General features: G+C 37.6%; 1 protein-coding gene across 1 annotated transcript in view; it reads left to right on the top strand.

Annotated features, from left to right (window-relative positions):
* Nucleotides 1–25,192, top strand: part of PCDH15 (protocadherin related 15) — a 1,723,534-nt gene that overhangs the window by 456,739 nt on the left and 1,241,603 nt on the right. The window lies entirely within an intron of this gene.

The following is a 25,192-nucleotide window of genomic DNA, read 5'->3' as shown; positions in this document are numbered from 1 at the left end:
AAATGCATTTTAGTGGTCTAATAATATTTTAAATCCATGGAAATAGAATTAGAAGCAGAAATTTATGGAAATAGGCACCAGATAATGTCTTTTAAATTGAGATAGTAGTGAATGAAATTTTATTTAAAGGGCTCAGTTTAAAATGGAACATTATATTTCAGGAAAACAAATACTTTTAAAGATGAAATACATAATTATAATTTGCATTTTATGAAAAAATATAGTATTTTTATGAAAATATAATATATATTATGAAAAATATAGTATGTATATATGTTTTATGAAAAAATATATAATTTGTGTGTGTGTGTGTATATATATATAGATAGGTATCTATCTATATATAGATGTATATAGATAGATACCTATCTATATATATATATCTGCCAATTTTTAAAATCCTTTTGCTTCTAGAAGAAAGTAGGCTCCAGAGAGATAAAGGACTCATTTCTTTCAACCACCAGTATATTTACAGTATCTATCACAATTCTATGGCATACTAGACACTCCATAAATATTTGTTACCTCAGTATTTTAAAATATTAAAAATAACATTTTTACAATGTTATATTTTGTAACATAACCATAAAGGTGACACAAAACAGTTTTGTGGATAGATTTATAATATTTAGCAAATGAAGAGTTGAAATAATTTTCCCTTGTCAGCCATAAGGACTACAAATTTTTAAAAATCTACTCAAGTTGCAAAAGTGCTAAAGATACTATTCTGTATATGTAAGATGTCTGTGTTGAGTTTATCTCAGTGCACGTGAATCTTTATGTTTCTAACAGTAGCTTTATTTTTCATAAAGCCTATTTAAATTCCTGTGGAACAATAAATTTCAGATAATTTTTCATGCAACGGGACATTTTTTAAAAATTATGATTCCATTATTTTAATGAGTGCATGGATGCTTGGAAACAATAATTGAAAAGAGATAAATTTCAGTTCCTAAAGTTTCTTGCTATTTATAGTTCAAGGTAAGTTCTCAGCGAATTGTCTATCTCAGAGCATTCAAAGACATATGGTGTAAATAGCTTGTTATTGAGGAATTACTGATAACACGAACTGATGTGTTTGGAGTTGAGCATATGCACGTATGTATGGTAGATAGATCGATATCCCTAGCACAGGATCAACGTCTCCCACACAAACACTCGTAGGCAACAGTTCTCTGTTCTCTGCCCTGAGGGTGTTATTCATAGACACCTTCACGGACCCTTGTGTGCTCCACATGTGCTCAAAGGCAGACCAATAAAGATGAGGCCCTTACAACTCTTACTAGAGGTAAAATGGACAATCATAAAAATATAGAACATATTTTAGTGATTTCTTAAAAATGTTCAGGTAGCTTTTGGGTCCAGATTTACAGAAAGGAAATCTGCTTCTCTCCTTGAGCCATTGGTGCAGTTTGGTGGTGCTGTTATAGGACAGATGAACAAGGACACAATTGAGTTAGAAAAGACTTCAGTGACTTGGCAAGAATGTTCTCGACCTAAATTTCCACTACGTAAGCTTTCTCAGGTGACGCCAAGCCTCTGTTGGATGTATTGCTTAATTTCTTAAGGTGTTTTGCATGTCTTTTGGAACGATTTCAATTTCTTTTTTAGTCAAGTAGCACATTAAATAAATATATCCAACAGGTAAATCATTTACAGCAACATTCAGTTTTACACGTGTTATTAATGGTGTTGTCAGTTGTACTAATAGTCAAGGACACAAAACCCTGACCAGAGAGAGTGTTTTAGACGCCATCGGTGAAGGGACTGTGTGAACTCAGGGGGAAGTGAGCGCCCTGTGGACACACTGTGGCACAGAGCTCCTCGGGAATGCTTATGCTTCTGTGGAAGGGCTTTACAAACCAGAGAATTGGGCTCCCTTGAAAGCTTAGGTTAGGTGATGCTAAGCAGAGGGTCTGAGATCCATACTGGATCTCAGCCCACACTGGATCTCAGCCCACACTACTCAGTCTCCTGCAGTAGCTGGAAGGCTTGGCAGCTGTGGTGGGAGTAGGTGCGTGGGTTGCGTGATTTACACGACTGACTGTGGACCTTCACATGTTGAATTTGCCTCAGTGACCTAATCCTAGGGAGTCTCCTTGGCACAAGCATGTATCAGCTGAGCTATAATTATTTCTATATCCACTCTTAGACTGAATGAAAGGAATCCCCAAATAATGTGTGTACACGTCTAAGCCTCTGGGAAACTAATACATTTTTTTGGTAATTTAGCTTTTTTTTCTGTGATCAACATGTTTACTCAAATTGAAGGAACAGTTTGTTTAAAGAGTGTAAGTGAGGCCTATTGTGTTTTCTAAGGGAAGCATGTGAGGTTGAGGGGCGCAGTAATTTAAGAGCTATAAGAAAATATAGCAGGTAGTGTCAACATCGAATGGGGTTTATAATTGTGTAATCAATTCCATTAACGTACCTAAAGCCTAGTAATCCTGGCTCCATTGAAATTAGATTAAATAATTTTAAATCCTAGAGCAGAGATTCCCTCCTCAAGTACGTTTGCAGCAGTTTTGACATTAATTATCCACATCACTCAAATAATTACCACCTAACTTGTTTATAACACAAGGTATGCTGTAACTTCTACTTCGAAGAAGCTTAAGTGGTCCTTTTATCATGGACCAGGGCAGTTAGCTAAGTGGCTTAATTGTATCAGAGAAAATCACTGGAATAGTAACTGAATTTATAGAGAGTCAGATATTATCAGATGAGGGCAGCACTTTAAAGGAAAAACTGCAATTCCGTTAAAAAATATTTCTTTGCAGTTTTCTAAAGCAGCATTTGCCAAATCAGCGATCTTCAAATAACTGGGTCTTAGACACAATCCAACGAAAAAGATTCCTGTGTCAAAAACGTTTGGGGAATTCAGGGAAAGGATCTGAAAATTGACACTACATAATAGGAATGCATATAATGTATAACAGGAAACAACGTTCGCAGAAGTTTTGCCATTAAAATAAAAAAAATTGTTGAATTTTGTTTTTCTAAATTATTTGACTATTAAGTTGTTTTAATTTTTTTAAAGATTGATTTATCCATTTTAGAGAGAGAGAGAGAGAGCATGGGCATGTGTGGATAGAGGGGGCAGAGGAAGAGAATCTTCAGGCTGACCCCCTCTCCCCCAAGTGGTGAGCCTGAGGGTGGGTTCGATCTCATGACCCTGAGATCATGACCTGAGTTGGAATCAAGAGTCCAGCACTTAAACAACAGGGCCACCCAGACACCCCTAAGTTGTTGTTACTTTTAACCTACGAGCAGGGTTTTGTACTTTTTTTTTTTTTTCTTCTATGAAGGGCCATGTAATAAATACTTGAGGCTTTATGGGCTGTGTGGGTCTCTGGGGTAACTACCTAATTCTGCTTTTGTAGGACAAAAGTGGCCTTAGATCTTACGCAAACAACTGAGTGGTGGTGTTTTGATAAAACTTCACTGAAACAGCCCATGGGCCGAATTTGGTCTTTGTGCAGTAGTGGGGCCAAATCCTGCTGATACCATGCAGAGAAGCTCTTGGAATTCTTGAGAAAAGTCCTTTATTCCTATAGAGCAAACTCTCTAGAAGTTAAGCTTCCAGGATGCAGCCCCTCCTCTTTGGTGACCTTCATCCTTGATGGGTATGTGGGGTAAAGAAGGACATGATGAAGAGCATCCCTCTGTACAGAGAAATCAACTCTATCCTCCCTTCTACTCAGGCCAGGGCATTGATAGGACCGCTAGGTTCTGGGCAGCTATGGGGAAAATGTGCCTGGTGATTCCACCACTCTAAGTGGACTTTATGGTTCACTGTGAGTATTGGTGATAATTTGCAAATGGCAGGGATTGCAGCTAGCACACAGAATAAAATGCATGCTATCCTTGCCACATGTGCATGAAGAATGTTTCCAAGGAGACTAAAAGGACAAAAAGGGTTTGGTTACAGGTGTCAGGGAAGGCTTCATGTCAGAGAAAGTTGTGCAGAGAAACTTGAAAAGATTGTGCTTGGCCTTCAGCAGGCAGTTAGTTCCCCAGAAGCTTGGACCAGGAGAGGGCATAAGTGTGGGGGGAAGGGCATGGAGGATGGGGAGGCAGTGGCGATGGGGCAGCATGGCCCTTGCGCACAGACAGGTGGCAGAACATAGGTCTTAAGACTGAAAAGTAAGTCTGGATCAACAGGACACTTGAGGTCCAAGACACATGCCAAACCCCTGAAGGATATCGGCAGGCGGAGATGCAATTTCCCATTTGCCATCATGCGAGGGTCATGCTTGTCTGTGTTGCCTGATGATGCCTTGTGGATTGTCTGTGCTAAGTTGTGGTGGACTGTGCTAAGGTGTGTGCTGCCTTTACAGCCCTGTGCCTAAGCCTTGGAGCAAGAAGAGGGCCAGGCTGTTTCTGGGGTGGGAACCCGCTTCACTTGGGGAGGAGCTGGACTTGCCAGAGGCACCACCAGTTCTTTCCACTTAAATTCAGTGGCCCAGAAAGCGGTTGGATGGTCACTCCGTGTCCTGTGCAACGGAAATGGGAAAAACACCTGTTTGGCGTTCCTCCCACCCATGTAGGGAGTGAAAGGGTATGAGAGTGTGCAGAGATGCAAATGGATAGCCGTTGGCATTTTTAAGTATTCTGTGAGCTTCTTCAGAAGATGATTTTAGACAAACTACAGCCTGTATTTATGTTCAAGATGAATAAATATAACCTGATAAACTTATAGAGAGAACAAAGAAAAAAAAAATGTCTTTTTTTTTTTTTTTTAAAGATTTTATCCATCCATTTGACACACAGAGAGATCACAAGCAGGCAGAGAGGCAGGCAGAGAGAGAGGAGGAAGCAGGCTTCCTGCTAAGAGAGAACCCAATGCAGGGCTCGATCCCAGGCCCCTGGGATCATGACCCGAGCCGAAGGCAGAGGCCTCAACCCACTGAACCACCCAGGCGCCCCAAAAATGTCTTTTAAAATAGGTTAAACAAAGCTCTGTCAGAATCACATGACATAACTGGAAACTATTCGACTCAGACACGGCAAAATAGGCAAAGCTTTTCCGTTTGAGATGATGTGAGCATCTTTTTGTTTTGTTTGTTTGTTTGTTAGTCACCATAGAGTGCATCATTAGTTTTCGATGCAGTGTTCCAAGATTCATTGCCTGCGTGTAACACCCAGTGCCCCATGCAATCCGTGCCATCCTTAATACCCACCACCAGGCTTCCCCACCCTCCTCCCCTCTAAAACCCTCCATTTGTTTCTCAGAGTCCACAGTCTCTCATGCTTCATCGCCCCCTCTGATTTTCCCCAATTCACTTTTCCTTTCCTTCTCCTAATGTCCTCCGCATTACTCCTTATGTTCCACAAGTGAGTGAAACCATATAATTGACTTTCTCTGCTTGACTTATTTCACTCAGCATAATCTCCTCCAGTCCCATCCATGTTGACACAAAAGTTGGGTATTCATCCCTTCTGATGGCTGAGTTACACTCCATTGTGTCTATGGACCATATCTTCTTTATTCACTCATCTGTTGAAGGGCATCTCGGCTCTTTCCACAATTTTGCTACAGTGGACATAGCTGTATATTAGCATCTTTTTTTTTAGATTTAAGGTGTATTTGTGGTTTATGAGTGACTTAATGTGATATGGAAGGGATACGGAACTGAGACTCTGCAGCCAGAGCCGACCTGGGCTCGCTTGCCTACTGCACACCAGCGATTTTCTTGTACTGATGGTGCTCAACCCCACAGGACATCAACGTCCCTTTCATCATCTCTGAAATGAGTGTAGTACTTATAACCACCCTTCACCCTGTGTAGGTTTCTTGCAAGACCCCAGTGAGGTGGTATTTTTAAAATTGCTTCATCAACAGTAAAATACTCCCCATCGTCTCTCTTGATCTCTGCCCATCCCTCTTCCCCGCTCCCTTCCCCGGTGCCTGTTTGCACAGAACTCTCTCACAGGACTCTCTCCCGCTCCAACACTTGAAATGATAAACAGGATCATGGAGATGCCTCCAGGGCCCCTGCAGTAGCTTCCACCACTTGGTTTGTTTTTCTACTTAAAGCAAATTGAATCACGCCATTAGGTGCTGCTTCTTTAATGATGACATCTTTTTCTCACTTCAGAAGCTTTTATACCTGACCCCAGAGCCTCTGAAAGCCTGTGACATATCCTCAGCTGTTTCTCTGTTTGTCTGAATGTGGAAGTTCATATATCAAAATTAGAGAGACCATAGTGGAGGCAGTTCTGTCTTGTAATATAATGAGTGTCTGGATCATTATTTTGGGCCATTAAGAATAAGGAGGATTTCTCTCACTAGGTAACTGAGGAGTTATGTATCTTTGAAATGTGGAAGGTCAATGATACTCCCCCAACTTACTCCTTTCTGATATCTCTTCATACCCATCACATCAGTAAGATTAACATTCACAGAGCAGATCAGAAATGCAGACTAGCCCTCATCACCTCTAGTTGTACACAGATTTTTTAAATCACTGAGTGTCTACTCAAGAAGAAAATAAAATAATAAAATATATGTACACACATATTTATATATGATTTTAAATGTGTTTTTAAAGTGACAGAGTATAATAAATTTACCAATAACCAGCATGATAAACACTTTTGATGATTTTTCTATACACGCACTCTGATCTACTTTCATGTATGTGCTAGACCCTTTATAATGAAAGTAATCATGAATATAACTCCAATTAGTATATGCAATAAAGTAAGTTTACTGACTTACGACTCTGTCCAGAATTCTTCAGGAAACGATTGATCCAAGGGCTTCGTGATTTCCCTGCATTTTGAGACCTGATGTCAGTGTGACTTTTGCACTCTCCATGGCCTGTGTGGTTCCAGATTTCTATCCTTAGCCTTCCCAACAAAGTCCCCAAGACTTCTCCATCCAGCCCATCTATGTCGAACCCTCCCTCCCCCAAATCCCCTCTGAAACAGCCAGTAACTGTAGCCAGTGCTTATCGGTTTAGCTCAGGTCACAAGCTTTACATTTGGAATGAGCTAGCCGTCAAGATGCCCAGGTCACAGACATGGAAACTCTTAAATACAGAGGAAGGATGCCAGGTGACAGGAGCTGTAGTGCATTCTACTTCCATAATAACAGGTCAGTATTATGTGTGCATGTGGGCATATTTAGTGTCTGGATTTTAACACCCAATATAAAGAATAAATACAGGTGCTCTCCCACAAGCATAGGAAATAAGTGTTGTCATGGACTTTGCATTCAAAACGCTTAAAGTTGCCACTTAGGGGCAGGGGTTGATTCAGAAGATAAAAAAACAAAAAAAAAACAAAAAAAAAAAAAACACGGTAACTTCGTATGGTTTAACCAAATGGCAAGAAGCTTTATTGGAAAACTGACCATGGCTGCTTTAGTTATTCCAAAGATCACAGTCATTAGGACCTATAATATCTTCCAGTGTCCAACCATCTTATTTAGCATATCTATGCAGCAGTGAATCTCTTTAATTTTTCTGGAGGTATGTATTTTCTTAATTCCAAAATATTAAGCAAGAATGGAACTTCTTCAAGTTAGATGTTCCTTACATATGGCTCAAGTTTGGGCTACAATATAATTGTCCTCAAATATGTGTACAAGATGCAAATGATAGAGCTGTGTTCATGCTTTGGACTGTGGTTCCCTGATTACTTACTTTTATCTGCATGAAAATAGACCCCTTTATTTTTAGGGAAACATTTGCTCTCCACGGGTTTCCTGCATTGGTTTGTTTTGGGTATCCTTGCACAGTCCTCTCTAGACAGCTGTTGGGGAGTCAGTCCTAATGTTGGCTTGATGGGACCCCAGTGAGAAACATCTATATTTAGAACATTGTCAGAAATCAATGGTATGTATTCTTTATTGACAAATACATCTCAAACCTTGGTTTTTCCAAATATTGTTTAAGGACTTTGACTCTTCATTTCTCTATATGTACTAAGAGCTCAGTAGCATCAGCTCATGCTTCTGGGTTTGATGGCGCTCGCCGGCATCTGTGAACTAGTGATGTGCACAGTTCTTGAACAAAAATGCTCTAAAAATCATGTGACTGTTTCTACCAAAGGGAAGTTGTTAAAAATATTTTTTATAAAGCAGTCTCTAAGGACCTCTCTGAAAACTATTATTTGCCTCTATGTGAGACCTAAAATAGATTTTGTTTTCCTGATCAACAATTTTTTTTAGTATGAAATATACATAACTGAAAACGATTACTTTTATTTTTTTTTCCCATCAGGAAACTGAAAGTTAAATCTGTGTTCACTCTGTTCCTAAATTTTCAATGAAAATAACACTCTTATTTATAATTATAAAAAGAGTAAAATGTGGAGCATGGACATTGATAACATTTAATACCCTGAAATAAGTAGAACAAGTAAATAGAAGTGACACCTATAGTAGAAATAACCAGAGTTAATGCTTAGGCCTCCGTTCTGTAATGGGCCAGTTATTTTATTTACCACTTGTGTACAGAACCATGTCTCCGTCAGCCTCCTAAGATCCTCTGTGCAACAACACAGTGTCTGCATTCATTTGTGGGTCTACACCTATCTGCTGATGCACCATGTTTCTGGGCCATCCTGCCTGGTGCAGTCCTGCCCCCCTGCTGGTGGCTAGGAGAACTCAGAAGAATGACTGGCTTCCCCCAGCACGTGTCCTTGTTTGACCTGCTCAGACAGGGCCTGAGGACCAGGCCCTCGAGGATGCTGACAGGTGCAGGAGGCTGGTGCTGTCCCCAATGGCTCACATGGATGTATTTGCACTGACCAGAGAGGAATGGGTCAGAAGTAGAAAAATGTCAGTGATACCCTAGCAGTTCTTAAATATGCAGGCTTCAGTGTCTCAATTTCCAAGCAGTGAAAAGTCTCTCGGTATCTCCTTTTATGTCCTTGTCTGATGATCCACTGAGTACTTTCCTCATAGTGGTCCTTGCAAGTTTCTGAGCACATCTGAGGGCCACAGCTGCCTAAAGGGGTCTGGCAGGCTTTTCTAGACCCTCTCCTCGTTGCCACTGTGCTCTCCTGAAGCCATCACCAAAATGCTAGTTCCTTTACTTTGGACTGATCACTAAGCATGTGAAGCCTCAGGAATCCAAATTTTGGAAAGCATTCTTACTGTACTGACTTTTAGTCATTACATTAAAAATGCACATCATCAGTGTGCATTTTTTTTTTTTTTTGGTGTGAACCTATTTCTGCTAGTTGTTGTTGCTGCTGTTGTCTTAACTTCAAAGAACCATTGGTTCTCTTGTACATTATATTCTTTATTTACCTCATGATACTCTATGCATATGCAGGTATCACATTTATATAAATGTCAGTCTTCATATGTACATACAAAAGCACGTGGGATTTCACAAATATTTTTAAGGTTGATTTTCTTTTGATTTACACTAGTTTTCACTCTAAGGTGAAATATACCTTTATCTGTCTGTCTATCCACCTGTCTCTCTCCAGGGGATTTCTGGATAGCTTAAAATACTAAAGTTTGAAAAGTTTTCGTAGTTATTAAATTTACTATTCTATACTATATCAAAGGATAGCTGTAAGGTTTTTATTTCCCATCGGTATGCTTTGTAATTTTAAAGCAGCTTCTAACATCCTGAAAAATAAAATTTATATTTTTTACATAACTAAGTACTATAAAATTTTTCTTCCATTCAAACTTCTGTCTAACTCATGATAGTCCCAAGTTTTCTGAACATATATATAAATTATGTACTTCAAACTTAAACCAAAGATTAGCTGTATTAAAGGAAATTTTATGTGGTGGTGACCCATGTAATGAGCTTTTATGTTGTAATTTCTCAGTCTGTGAGTACAAATTCGGTTATAGTCATTTTCAGAACTTAACTCAATTTGTAAATGTTCAAATGTGTTTCTCATGGTAAGGATTTGATGACTTTGGGCTTCAGTCCCTAGTTGTAGCCTGAGGCCCTTGGATAACTTGTTTGAGCAGAACCTGACTCCTTATCTTCACTATGGGTACGTCACACAGGAGGCAACACTGAGACCCTAAATAGAGCCTCTGAGCCAGAAGTGTGGAACCTCGATGAACATGTCCTTGAACCTTGAGAACCAGTGCTCATGGTTCTTCCTACAGTTACAACTACTGAGACAATAAGCAAGCAAGGGAAGGGGGGTTTAGATAAGGATCCCACTATTGGCCCGGAGAGGTACCACTGAGAATTCATAAAAGGACCTCCTTTGAGAATACTAGATCTCCTTTGCCCCATAATGATTACAAAAATTGCAATCAATTGCAATTAATTTAGAGAGACAAACACTTACTCAAGACTGATGGCAGCCCATACCAAGGTGCCCACCTTGATGAAGGGAGAGCAGGTTGGACCTCAGCCTCCCCTTCCCCAGGTGAGCTGATGGGACCCTGGAGGCAGGACACAGCCTGGGTAGCCCTGGGATCGTGTCCGTGTCTAGGTCCTCAGTCTTGCTCTGTCTTTGCAGGCTCATTTATTCTCACGGATAAGAGACTTTCCAGATACATGAGCTGTATATGTGTAACCAGACACAGTAGGTCAGTTAATTGACAGAACGTGATGACAATTGTCCTTTCAGAGTAAAATACAAAAATCATTATTTTGGTTTCTAAACCCTACTTCATATTTTTAAAAACCACTAATTTAATTATCAATATGTTCCTCTCTAAGCATAAAGTTAAATATTTTCATTGAAATAAAGAATTCTGGGTGGTGCAAGGGAAGGAAATATTATAACACTAACCCTAAATAGTTCATGGGATTGATATAATCACTGTGTATATGTGTGTGTGTGTGTGTGTGTGTGTGTGTGTGTGTATCCAAGGACAGATGTCCACTGCATGCAAATACACACGCACACAGAATCATGAAAGATATGCACTTTTTTATTTCATAATATAGTTCTTGAATTTAAGTATAAATATTATCATTATTTTTCCCAGTGAAGTGCTAACTGTTCTCTCTTTTTTTTTTAATTTTTAAAATTTTTTAAAAGATTTTATTTATTTACCAGAGAGGTAAGCACAAGCAAGGGGAGTGCAGAGGGGGAGGGAGATGCAGACTCTCCCCACTGAGCAGGAAGCCTGACGGGATACTCAATCCCAGGACCCTGGGATCATGACTTGAGCCAAAGACAGATGATTAACAGACTGAGCCACTCAGGAGTCCCTCTTTTTGTTTTTTTAAAGATTTATTTATTTTAGAAAGAGATAGAGTTGGGGGAGGGGCAAAGGCAAATGGAGAAACAGATTTCTGAATGAGCACAAAGCCCTATGTGGGGGGCTGGATCCCACTATCCTGAGATCATGACCCCAGCCAAAACCAAGACTCAGTGCTCAGTTACCGGGGCCACCCAGGTGCCCCACTAACTGCTTTCTTAGAACAAATGTGAGTTGTTCTTAAAAAAAAAAAAAAAAAAAAAATCTCATTAATGGGCACCTGGGTGGCTCAGTCGGTGAAGTGTCTGTCTTCAGCTCAGATCATGATCCCAAAGTCCTGAGGTCGAGTTCTACCTTAGGGCTCCTGCTCTTTGGTGATCCTGCTTCTCCCTCTGCCTCTGCCTTTATCTCTGTCTCTCATGAATAAATAAATAAAATTTTTAAAAAACCCTCATTAAGATATTTAACTCTTCCTATTTCTTTGCAATTGTGTTCTCTGTCCCAGTTCCCATTCTCGTTCTCTTCCTCTCTCACTGGAATGGATTTCAGTAGTGCCCTCAAGATCCCTCAGCTCTCAGGAGGTCTAGCAGGGAAGATGGGCCTGTGTGCAGTCTCCTTCATTTGCAAACCTTGGCTCTAACATTTCAGAGCTCTCTGACCTCTAGCCTCTGCTGATCTCGTCAACTTATTGTTTGTCATTCCTTTTTTTCGCTGTCATAAATGACACCCTATTAAACATGAATTAAAATAAGGCACTATATCCCTGAATATAAACAGGTATATAGTGCCTTATTTAGAATTTTTAAATTAAAAGATGTAATTTATTTTTTGTAACTCGTCTGGGGTCAAAACCTATCCTTACCTGTTATGAGGCTCATTTGGACTGTGCAGATGTTCATGTTTCACTGTAGAAATATTAATTCTTTGGTAATGAGATGCAGCTCCTGACCCTTGTGAGATTTTATATAATCTTCTGCATATGGAATATATTCCTTTTGAAAATCTGCATGCAGCACCTGCCCGTTAGTAAGGTTTTCAGAAAAGGAATGTGCGTTATAGTTGCAGCACCTGGTACCACACATCCGTGTACACGTCCTTGTTGGAAGGGGTCCAACCACAGCTCACCCTCTGCAAACTCCCTTCCCTGAAATCCATCTCAGTCATTCCTTCTTCCGGACTTCCCTCTCATCCTTACTGATATGGAAACGCATTCTTTGGTACGCTGTCTTTACCACTGCTGCTGCTTCTGTCCACTACAGTATTTATCTAGTCCGTATCTATGCTATACGGTGACTGTAAAATGCCCTTCCTAGTAGTTCCAAACATCTTTGAGAATTAAAATGGTAGTCTTCTCATCTTTCTATCACCATCATACATTCTGCCCAGTATCTTAATAAATAGCAGGACCTTAATACATATGGGTGAGTGTTTGTTGAAAAATATATAATGGGAAATGAAGTTAGTTAGCAAGAATGAAAGTTTTGTCTTTCCCCCAAAATATTAGATTGCGTCGTCATCTGAGACAGGGATCTGTGCACACGTGACCATTAAATTTTTACCTCTGGCTCTTCCAGAATAAATTAAAAACAGTGGGGTTATCTTGTCAAATACCTGACAATATGTCATGTCTGTGTGTTAATTACTACCCAACTCAGCAAAGTGGAAAGAGTTAGGGACTATTATTCATATTTGTGTGTGCCACTGTATCACATTTATTAGTTACATTGATTATATGAATTAGAGGCTAAGTTTTTTAATAGTTTCTTTTTTTCTATTTTTTAAATTTTAATTTAATTTTTAAGTTTCTTTTATGTATTTTAAAATTTTTATTTTTTATTTATTTTTTATTAACATATAATATGTTCTTTGTTTCAGGGGTACAGGTCTGTGATTCATCAGTCTTATACAGTTTGCAGCACTGATCTCTTAAAGTCACCCGACAAAACACTTAGCTATTAAAACTCTCCTCCCTATCTTTTTTAATTTTGATAATACTCATATACTCAAAATTTTTGGAAGAAATTAGCCAGTGGCATTTTTCTGTCACTTGAAGGGAAAAGAAAAACTACCATACATAAAAATTTAAGTGTGATTTTTTAAAAAGATTTGATTGATTGATTGATTGATTGATTCGAGAGACAGACAGGAGAGAGAGAGAGAGTGCACACACCCGAGTGGGGGGAATGGGCAGAAGGAGAGGGAGAAGCAAGCCCCCACTGAGCAAGGAGTCCAACAAGGGGCTTGATACCAGAACCCCAAGATCATGACCTGAGCTGAAGGCAGGCACTCAACCAACTGAGCCACCCAGGAGCTCCCTAAATGTAAATTTTTAACAGAATCAAAGTGCTTCTCTTCTGGATATTATGCCTGATAAAAATTCTCTATACCATATAAGGCAACCGAGAAGGAAAGATCTTTGGCAAATTTGATATTTGTTTCTTCTGAGTTTTTACGCTTACACAAAGAGGTGGTAGTAGCTGATGGAAGGCACAATGGCGTATGTATCCTTGCTGAATAGACAGATGCTTGGCGTTATTCAGCAGTGCTATCCAACTATTAACTGCAATATTCAATTGATCTACTTCAGGAAGATGAAGAGATAAATCGACTGCAAATGTGAAATTGGGATTCTGAAGAGTCTCAGCTACCATTCACACATGCAGTGCATCTGATTTTCTTATTTTAATATTCATCAGCTCAAAATCTAACTGAGGGCTCTTGGCTTTCTATTCCTGCTGGGAAAGCATTAACATTATGGCATTCATGCTTCTATTTTCCTTCTGAACAACTACTAGTGAAACTTGAATACCAGGGATGGTGAACATTTTTAAAAGACATTTTGGGTTTTATTTCTATTTCTGTACCATCAAGGAGTCATCCCATTTAAGTGAAATATTACATTCTCATTTTCATGTTTTATATGGCCATTTTGATACTGCATGGTTATGTAAGCTGCTGGTTAAAAGACTATATAATTTTTCCCCTCCAGTTGTGATATCATGTCAAATATATAGCTTTATTATGTGCGTTTAATTGAATCATTTGCTTGTGGCATATTTTTGTGTGCAAATAGACGGTGACTATAAAATACGGACCAGTGTGTTTTTGTGGGAGCACTTCAATATCTATATTTTGAAATTTAAATGGCTGAATTTTCAGCTACTGTTTATTTTGACTGTGCTACTGCCAAAAAGCAAACAACTTAAAAATTAGAGGTAAGGTTAATAGTGTCCCAGAGCTGTTAGAAATGTTGTTTTGTCAAGCCATTTATCTTGTATACAATTGTCTTTATAGTATTCCAATAACAGCATCTCTTCTGATGTGAAAATGCGTCTTGTTGCAAATTCCTGCAGATTGGCAGACCTGTAGCTTCTCCAGCTCCCCCATCCAATCCCTTTTCTGCCTTAACTGGACTCGGATCGTCCAGCCCATAATTTAGATGAGAATGCTCCCAGTGGCCTGTGTGGGCCCTGAGTAGCTCAACCAGGAAGTGTACAATGGTATGTGCCTAGCATCCTCTTGGCCAAAACTCAGGAGTGAAAACATGATACCTGGACGCCTGGGTGGCTCAGTGGGTTGGGCCGCTGCCTTTGGCTCAGGTCATGATCGCAGGGTCCTGGGATCGAGTCCCACATCAGGCTCTCTGCTCAGCAGGGAGCCTGCTTCCCTCTCTCTCTCTCTGCCTGCCTCTCCGTCTACTTGTGATTTCTCTCTGTCAAATAAATAAATAAAATCTTAAAAAAAAAAAAAAAAAAAAACCAAAACCAAAAAAAAAACATGATACCTTTCAGTCTGGTAAGAGCCAATTGGTCTCAGTTCTGGAGCTGTGACCCTAGAAAGGAATAAAAGAGTAGTGGGACACCTGGGTGACTCAGTCAGTTAAGTGTCTACCTTCAACTCAGGTCATGATCCAGGGTCCTGGGTTTGAGCCCCACATCAGGCTCCTTTCTCAGCGGGAAGTCTGCTTCTCCCTCTGCCTACCTTTTCCCCTGCTTGTGCTTGCTCTCTACCTCTCTCTCTCTCTCTGTCAAATAAATAAAATATATTTTTTAAAGAATATAAAAGTAGCTCATCAGACCCTTGAAACCACCCCCCACCTATGAACGTTAACACCACAGAAGAAAAACTGAAAAAGGAAGGGAAAGGTGCTTTGCTCTGGTCACAACTTTGAAATTACTTGATAAATAGTTACCTGAAAACTTAGAACTGGAATCTTCAGTTCTATGAAGCATAACACCGTCTAAACTAATTCAAATTGTTTATTTCTGTCACTTTCAATATAGATTTTCAACTGTTAAAGAGGGAATTGGGTTTTTCACCACCTAATTATGTCTGTTCTTATCATGAAGTGTTCATAAGATGATTTTATCTTATAAGTATTATAGCTTCTATCACTTGTTTGGAGAATCGGTATTACTCCTCTACTTGTATACCTTTTGATGTACTATACATCTCTATAACCAGGATTTTAAGATGTACACTAATTTTTCACATCAAAATAGTGAATACATGCTAGAATTGTTTTTAGTATTTTAAAATTTATTTTTTATATCGTCTCTTATGGAGTTTTTTTTTTTTTTACTTGAAATATCGCTGACACACAATGTTACATTAGTTTCAGATGTACCACATAGTGATTCAACATTTCTGCATATGATGATATGCTTAGCATGGTGTAGCTACCATCTGTCACCATACAATGCTGTTTAAATGCCATTAACTGTATTAAATGCCAATGACCATGACTTTTGTCCCATGACTATTCATTTCACAATTGGAAGCCCTTAATTTCTCAAACCCCCTTACCCATTTTCCCATCCCTCTACACTTCAATAGTCATCAGTTTGCTCTCTGTATTTATGGGTCTGTTTCTGCTTTTGTTTGTTTACTCATTTGTTTTGTTTTAGATTCCACATATAAGCAAAGTCATATGATATTCGTCTTTTTGTGACTGACTTCTCTTAGCAGAATATCCTCTAGGTCCATCCATGTGGTCGCAAATGGTAAGCTCTTGTTTTTTCAATGGCTGAGAGATGTTTCATTTAACATCTATGTCACATCTTCTTTATTCATTGGATAATTGGGTAGCTTTCATATCTTGACTATTGTAAAGGTTACTGCAATAAACACAGGGATGCATATATCTTTTAAGTTAGCATTTTAGTTCTTTGGGTAAGTGCCCAATGGTGGAATTATTGGATTATATGGTAATTTAATTTTAGTTTTTTGAGGAGCCTCCATGCTGTTTTCCACAGTGGCTATGCCCACTTGCATTTCCACCAACAGTGCATGTGAGTTCCTTTTTCTCCACATCCTCACCAACACTTGTTGTTTCTTGTCTTTTTGTTTCTAGACATTCTGAGAGGTATAAAATGGTATCTCATTGTGGTTTTGATTTGCATTTCTCTGATGATGAGTGATACTTACATTTATTTTTAATCAATTAAGAAGTTTTCATTGAGAGACTGCTCCATTTTTTTTTTTTAAGAGAGGGAGTGCACCTGAGGAGTTGGAGGGGGACAACAACAGAAGGGCAGAGGGAGAGAATCCTAAGCAGGTTCCAAGGTCAATGTGGAGCCCAACACAGGGCTTGATCTCCTGAAACCCTCAGATCTCATGACCAGAGCTGAAATGCTTAACCAGCTGAGCCACCCAGGCACCCCAAGACTGTTCCATTTTTAATACTTTAAAGTGATCATTATTTTTTGTGATTTAAATTCATATAAATTGGCTAAATATGCTGAAATATGTTTAAGTAATATTTTTTTAGTTTTAATCACCCCATTTTATATTTCTATTATTTATTGTCTGACATAATGAAGACCAAAAGCAAAAATGAACCTCGCATTGCTATTACATGATAAAGCTCATATTGATGCAGTGGTAACAGACATGTTTCCTTGGGTTTTATTCTTATTTAGTTTCCAAAATTTAATCAGTAGTTTTTATTTTTAAACTTATGTCATTAACTGCACTTGAGCTTCTTCTCAAGATTTTTCACCGAGAACCCATTGTATATATCTTTGTAAAAACTCGTTGGGATAGATTGCTTTATAAGGATCATTTCATGTTTTGTGTATATGATATGACTTTTGAAGATTTGTTTAAGGAAAATGAAGGTGAAAGTGAAATCTTTAAAGGGATTACTATTTTTCTGTCCTTCAAAGAATTTACTGAAATTTTTCACTAAAATCCTGAAATGCACTTTTCATAGTGAAACTTTATACGCTACCAGATTTAAGGGCTGCAATTTACTTTTAATTGTGAATCTGAAAGGTTAAATTTTAATGCTAATCTTACCCAGCTACTACAAGATTATGGATTTGGTCCTGCCAAGAAGTTCAACTATTCTCTGGGTTGTAAACTGAAATGTTCTCCATTAGTTTAAATGAGTTAATATGATGATATGTATATATATATATATATATATATCTTGAGTAATGGATATAGGATCTAGTCCACCATGTCTGACAGATTTAACACTTTTGTCAATGTGGTTTAATCTTCGTTTGATTTATATACCTCATTTTTTTAGTACATTTTTGACTTACTGTCTTCTGGGTCAGTTCAAACTCAATCTGTTCATAATTATTAACACCTCACATGAAGGTTTTGTCATTCTTTTCCTAAAATGCAGTAAAGTATTTTGTTGGAGATAGTGTTGAAGTGGAAGAAACAGAGATAAGTAGCATTTGCAGTAACAGTTGAAGAGGGGGAGTGGAAAAACTCACCAGTGTCTGCAAGAAACAGAACTTTTTTTTTTTTCCTGTTAAGGTATTTTCTTTAGCTTTTAAACATGCTTAAAGCGTAAGATTAAATGGAGCACAAGATGACATGGGCAGAGTTTGGGAAGAAAGGTTATTTTTTCCCCTATAGGAAATTATATGTCAGAAAGCAGTAATTACTACTTCTGAGTTACCAGAGAAGCAAATGGAATACAGAGATCTGCTCTCCAAGGTTGAAGAGCATCCCATGAAGGAGAGAGAGACAGGAAGATACAGAGGAGAAGAAAAGAGAGTAGAAAGGAAGGTTGAACAAAGCAGGAAAGAGAAGGAGAGAGGAAAGGAAGGAAAGAAATACACAAATTTACTCAGAGCTGTCTAGTGTCTTGAAACTAAACATTTCCCTAGCGCTCTGTATTTCCTTGATCCTTGTACAACATATTTATCCCTAAAGTAAACATTTTTATTTTGAAATTGGTTACTATTTAAAATTATGGAAAATAGAATCTATAATGCCTGCACACTTGATAAATTTTTTATCAATTATTATTTTATTGCCTGTTTTATACAATTATGTATAACATATATATGAGGATTTTACTCTGCAGTAGTTACCAGGAAAAGTCTTCATTTTATTCCTTTTGCTATTTGTGTTTATTTGTCAAATTGATAGGACTATTTGTCCTTGGTTACCTGGGTGCAGTTAGTTAAGCCTCTGACTCTTGATTTTGGCTCAGATCATGATCTCAGGGTTGTGAGGTCGAGCCCAGAGTCTGCTTGAGAGTCTCTCTCCCTCCTTCTACCCCTCTTGCTCTCTCACTCTCTCTCAAAAAATAAATAAATCTTATCTGTCCTCAACTTATAGCAAAGATGTGTAATTTACCACTAAATTCAAAAAGGGTAAATACACCAATCATATATAATGTCTTCTGTTTATATCGCTAAATGTGTATTCTTCTAATTCTATTTTTACTGAAATTAGAATTGATGGTAAAACATGTTAAATAACACCATTAGAAAACAATGCTTTTATTCAAATTTTCTCAAAATATTTCAGATAAAAACCTCAGAAATCATAAATCGAAACATTTGAATGCCCCATGGACACAAGCAGTTTGTAAGCATCTCTTTGAAAGGGGCGTGTGTGCATGTGTGCTTGTGTGCACATGTGTGCGCATGTGGGCATGTATGCACACGTGTGTGTGTGTGTGCACGTGTGTGTGTGTGTGTGTGTGTGTGTGTGTGTGCATGTGCACTGAGAGGAACAAAGACAGCAATCAGATCTTCCCCTGAAAGCTATTCAGTTACTTTGTTAACTTCCGGTGATCTCATCAATGTCTTTGTCAGGTTGCACTGGCAACTGCTGTCATCAGTTTGGGGACTTAATACCATTGTCTAATTAATAATTACACTTTCTGCTTTCTCAAGAATATGTTGGAGAGAACAGCCCACAGATGTTCTGTAAATCCTTTGAAATACTGACAAAGTCATTAAAATCTTTATTCTCTTGATGATAAATAGCACACCTTTTAATACAGATTAAAAAGATTTAAATTTTTGGTGTAACTTGGTTTGTTATAATACTTAGCATCTATATGTCAACTATATGTATAGTTAAATATTTGCATCTCTATGTTTCTCTATTTACTGATGGATAGATGTTTTTCTTCTGGAGAAGATCCACTGACCTAAGGAAAAAAAAATAGTACAGTTACTTATGGAATCTATATATACTGAGATCTCCTGACAGGTGATCTATCGTGCATCATGAGACAGGGCAGCTTTCTATCCATCAGTACGGTGTGTTGGTAACAATAAGGCAGCCACATTGTACCATTAGGTCAGCATGTCTCAACCTTGACCACTAGTGATATTTTCGGCCAGATAATTCTTTGGGGTGGGAAGACGCCATGTATATTACAGAATGTTTGGCCATATCCCTGGCTCTACTCACCAGATGCTTGTGGTACTGTACCTTCTTCCTAAATGGGAGGAACAGAACCATCTCTAGGATCTCTAGATAGTGCCAGACACTCCCTAGGGAACAAAGCCATCTCCAGTGGGTAACTATTACATAGGTGACTGGTCTTCCAAGATTAACCCATGGTACAACTGTATTACATTAAGAAAAGAGGGATTCAAATTGTTTTTTAAGTGAAACATGAGCTGTTTAATTTTATTAAGTGCCCTAGACTGTGGAAGAAAAATTTTGTTATAAACAAGCAAAAGTGCATGTTTATTATGTATGTTGTGATAGCAATGGCCTTTGCTTTTTATAATCTTAGATATTATTAGGCAGTAAACTACAGTAATAGTATTTAAAATTTATTTTTTCCAACTTATTTTTCATTTTAGCTACTGGCTCATTTATGTTTAGTGTTTATTACTAATCTCTTTAAAATAAGCCATTCTCTCAGGGCACCTGGCTGGCTCAGTTGGTGGACTGTACTGCACTTGATCTTGGGGTCGTGAGTTCAAGCCCCACAGTGGGTATAGAGTTTACTTAGTAAAAACTTAAAATAGGAGTGCCTGGTGGCTTAGTCGTTAAACATCTGCCTTCAGCTCAGTTCATGATCTCAGGGTACTGGGATCGAACCCTGCCGTGTCGGGCTCCCTGCTCAGTGGGAAGCCTACTTCTCCCTTTCCCACTGCCTCTGCTTCTGTTTCTGTTCTCACTGTCTCTCTCTCTGTCAAACAAATAAATAAAATCTTCAAAAAAATAATAAATTAAAATAAAATAAAATCAGCCATTCTTATAATCCTTATGGTTCAAAATATATTTAGTATGTGAAAAAGAAATAACATTTTTATGACCCAGTCTTTTATTCATTTATAATCCTCTGTTGCAACTAGCAAAATGTTAGAAAATAATTGTGTTGATGAAACCCACCCTTGGATTTATAGCTTATGTTTCATTATACATAAAATGTTCCTTTTTGAAACTTTTTAAATATGGAAAATAATTCAAACTCTATTTTTAAAATTATGATGTTATAGCCATATATATTATTCTCACCTGGGGAAAGGTTCAAGGTCAATATCAAAAGAAAAGGGTGAATAGCTTAGAAAGCTAACCATTAACAATGGTGTATGTAGTTTCTGTTCTTATATTTCTTTTTAAAATGTAACATATATTTTGAATGGAGGGCCATGAGTATACAGTTTGATCAGTTTATTTCAATACTCTTTTCTTGCCAGGCAGCAGCTGGTGTGTTTCACCTGTATTAGAATGATGTCCAAATGGAAATGTGCAGTATATACTCATCTGGGTCTGAATTGTTTCCCTGAGCATGTCTTCGATGTTCACTCATCTTGCCGCATATTTCAGCCACCCCTCCCTTCCTAGAACCGTGCGGTATTTCCGTTGTATCAGTAAGCCTCATTCTCATGCTCACAGGGATTCTGGTTTATCCAGCTTGAGAATATTACATATACTGCTGATGAACTTTCATGATCAATCTTTAGATGGTCAGTTTTTCCCCATTTCTCTTATTTATCTTTTATTTCCCCATTTCTGTTATTACTGTTTTGTCATTAAGTAAGTGTATATTTAAATTTAGGAAGAGGGTCAGATCTCCAAAGTGGCTGTACCAGTTTACATTCCCATCAGGAGCATATGAGAGTTCAGGTTGTTACCTATCTTTGCCAGTTTGGTCACTCTTTTTAATTGTAGGCATCTTTACAGCTGGGCAATGTAGTGACTTCGTGGTTTTAATTTCCATTCCCTTAATGACTAAAAGTGTTGATCACATTTTTGTGTGATTATTGACCATTAACATATATTGCTTTATGAAGTGCCTAGCAGTGCCCAGCCCATCTTTAATTGATATTTTTTCTTTTTTTTATTATTGCTTTGAATGCATTGCATATATGTGCTAAGAATATCTTCTCCCCATTTGTGCTTATCTGTGCACTTTTTCAGACCTGCTCCTGGCACAGTTTCCTTCTTGCTTATACCTGCAAATTTGAGCTCCTCAGCCACTGCTTGGAATCCCAATTCCTACCTTGTAAACTTAGCTAGCTCTTCCCCTCTGTGTTTCCTTTGCACACCCTGTCCTTCCACCCCAGTCTGGAAGGGACATCCAGGCAGAAGATTAGGGTCATTATGTGGCTCATTTCACTTGTTTCTCTGTTGTGAGTGTCCATATTGTGTGCTGTTGCTGCCTCTTTTCTCATATGGGCAAGTTGTCATTTAATATTTTTTCTTGTTTTATAGTTGTTTATGGCAAGCAGGCTAGTCTGGTGTGAGTTTTTCCCTGATGACCAAAAGCAGGAGTTTCCTTTTCTTTGTTATACTAATATTTTTAAATAAATTAATTTCAAAAATAATTATATGAAGAAAGGAATTGAGTCAATATTTTTTAGAAGTCATATTGACTTTGGCATATACGTGTTCAAGTGTAGGTTTAATTAAATATTGATTCAGAATGTTTTCATGTCTTAATACTTGGGAATTCACTAGAATTAGCATGACAACTATTTCAGGCATCGACAAATCACGGGAAAAAAATTATCATGCTCTAGAGTCTAGAGACCTGTATTCTGAATAAAAATTTGAAAAATTTCAAATAATCTTTTATCTTGTTCAGTTTCTGTGACAGAAATATACTAATAGTTTTATAAAAGGAAATCAGTCTATTTGTGAATTGGGTAGAATGATTTGCAAATATATTTTAAATGTAGGTTTCATGACTCTGAGAAAAATATGATTTTAAATCATCCTATAGTTTATTGAAGTAAACTGATATCATAATTAGAATGCTTGATATTATTTAAATTCTATGAAGGCTTACTTGAGTCATATTTATCATAGAAGAGAGCTTGGATTCTAAATACTTTATAATTACAGCTGTTATCTGAATTTTCCATATAGAGAAAATATTTTAAAAATAAAATTGAATTAAGATAATTATTTTTCCATAGATAATTAAGTGAATATAAGAGCAGATTGTAAGTGCATGATTCTTATCATATTATTGCTTTCTGGTCAAAATTGTATTTTAACACAGGATCTTATTTAGAAACAATAGAGTCTAAAGAATTTTTTTAAATAACACAATAGATGCTTTTTTAAAAGATATTCTTTGGCTTTCTTTACTTCATTTTCTCCAAGTAGCTCAGAAGAATAACTTTAAATTCCTATTCAAAATGTTGTATATATTATCTTGTATTTATGAGAAGTAAGTAGTATTGCATAGGTACACTGCTCCTTTGGGATAATTGCTTATTTGTAGTTTTCGAAGTAATGATAAATTACTTAGAATGTTTATACATCTTATAAACACAATGTAAAAATTAATAGAAATGTGGCTTTAATAACAATTGGTTGTGATCCTTTTGTTCACTATAAAATATACAGAATTATAGTACATTCTTGATCACTGTGCAATATTTTTATACCATTTTATAGTCTTAATTTACATATCTCATCTTCTATTTAATAGCATTCATTTATCTTCTGCAGTGAAAGATACCTATTCAGGTATTTTGATTGTTAATAATCTCTGAAGCTTTTTATTTTTATTTTTTTAAAGATTTTATTTATTTACTTGACAGAGAGAGATCACAAGTAGGCAGAGAGGCAGGCAGAGAGAGAGGAGGAAGCAGACTCCCCGCTGAGCAGAGAGGCGGAAGCCGGACTCGATCCCAGGACCCTGGGACCATGACCTGAGGCAAAGGCAGAGGCTTTAACCCACTGAGCCACCCAGGCGCCCCTCTGAAGCTTTTTAATATACAACTTAATACAAGACTTCTTCTATTAAAAGTCTTATTATAAATTACCTTGGTCTGCCATTGAGAACCTAGATCCCTCCCTTTGGCCTTTACTCTCTTTTGGTGTGTAGTTTTCTAGCTTAGGCTTACAAGGTAGATTTTGCACCAGAGTGTTACATGGGAATTCTAGATAGAAGGAAAGGCAAAGACAGAAAGCAAAATCTTGCTGCCAACTGAGCCCACCTCTTTTAGGAAAAAAACCAGTAACATCCAAGGGGACTTCTGCTTGGACCCCATTGGCCACATGAGACTTTTGGCTTAACTGGTTGCAAGCGCGTCTAGGTTATCACTGCTGCTAACTAAATGAATGTCATGATCAAAAATCGGTCATTGCGAAGTACAAACGGTATAGAGGATAATCATTAGGAAATCAAAACCTCTGCCACAGAGAGCCAAAGAGGAAATTCACCTGCTGGGACTCCTCACTCTCTCAGTTGGTTTCACAAAGAAACACTGAGTTAGATATTTTATTTAAGTTGCTAAAGGAAATGGGGAAGATATTCCTGTTTATAGTTTTATAAGTTATAGCTAATCTATATTTCTATTTTATCTTTGGTCACTGTGTTTTTATTTAGTCTGTTTCTTTCCATTTTGCAGTCTGATGATAGGACCAGCTTACAGTCTTATAGTTGGCAAGACTACATACTTAATTGGATTATTATTTTTAAAGACAGGTGATTTCTAATAAATCTCAGGTATATACTTCAGTGGTTAATGTTATAAAGTAAGAAAACTTCTTTTCGGTTTTCCATATTTAGAAAAGTATTGCTATCTTGGCTATTTTACTATCTTCTGGAATTTTTGTATATTGACAATTTATTTAAGCACATTACTGATATAACTATTTAGTGATAGAAACAACTCCAAGTGACAATGAATGTCATTTGTTTCCAAAACACAGAACAGTTTGAGTCCCCCTGAGCAAAGATATATATTTCTCTGTCTTTATAATTTGAGAGAGATTATAACCCCAACAATTATGACCCTACATACAGTCCTATCACAGTTAATGAACAACCCAGAAGAACAAATATGCAATTTCCTATTGGTCATTGTCCTTGAACACCATGAAAGGGAGAGATAATTACCTGTGATACTTCTTGTTTTTATTAAATCCCATTTTTTTTTCTCCTGTGCATCATACAAAGCCCAACTGCTTTATTCAGAATCCCTAAGTAAAGTTCTTGTGAGTCCTCCCCTGCTTACCTCAGGGATACCCTCTCTCTTTCCTCCCGAGTCTGCAACTGCTCATCTAAATAGCCAGTGAACCCTGGTACTCCTCCGAGTAATTGGTGGCAGATGGTGTGTGGGGGCTGGGGATTAGAGAAGAAGGGACCAAATCATGCAAATCTAAATATCCTTTACATGTCCAGCAAAGGAAATAAGCCAGGGAGGGTCAGATGTTAAAATATCTTGGGTTGTTAAAATATCTTGGGTTATTATAATTTTCTCAAGGTTAGGTTTTTACAGACTTCCCCAAAGAGATCCCTTCTATTTATGTGTGCCACTTAAAAATAAGATTATTCTTCTTATAATTCAAATAAATTTA

Source organism: Mustela erminea, chromosome 14 (assembly GCF_009829155.1).
Source record: "Mustela erminea isolate mMusErm1 chromosome 14, mMusErm1.Pri, whole genome shotgun sequence".
NCBI lineage: Eukaryota > Metazoa > Chordata > Mammalia > Carnivora > Mustelidae > Mustela > Mustela erminea.
This window is presented reverse-complemented; position numbering and strand designations above follow the sequence as displayed.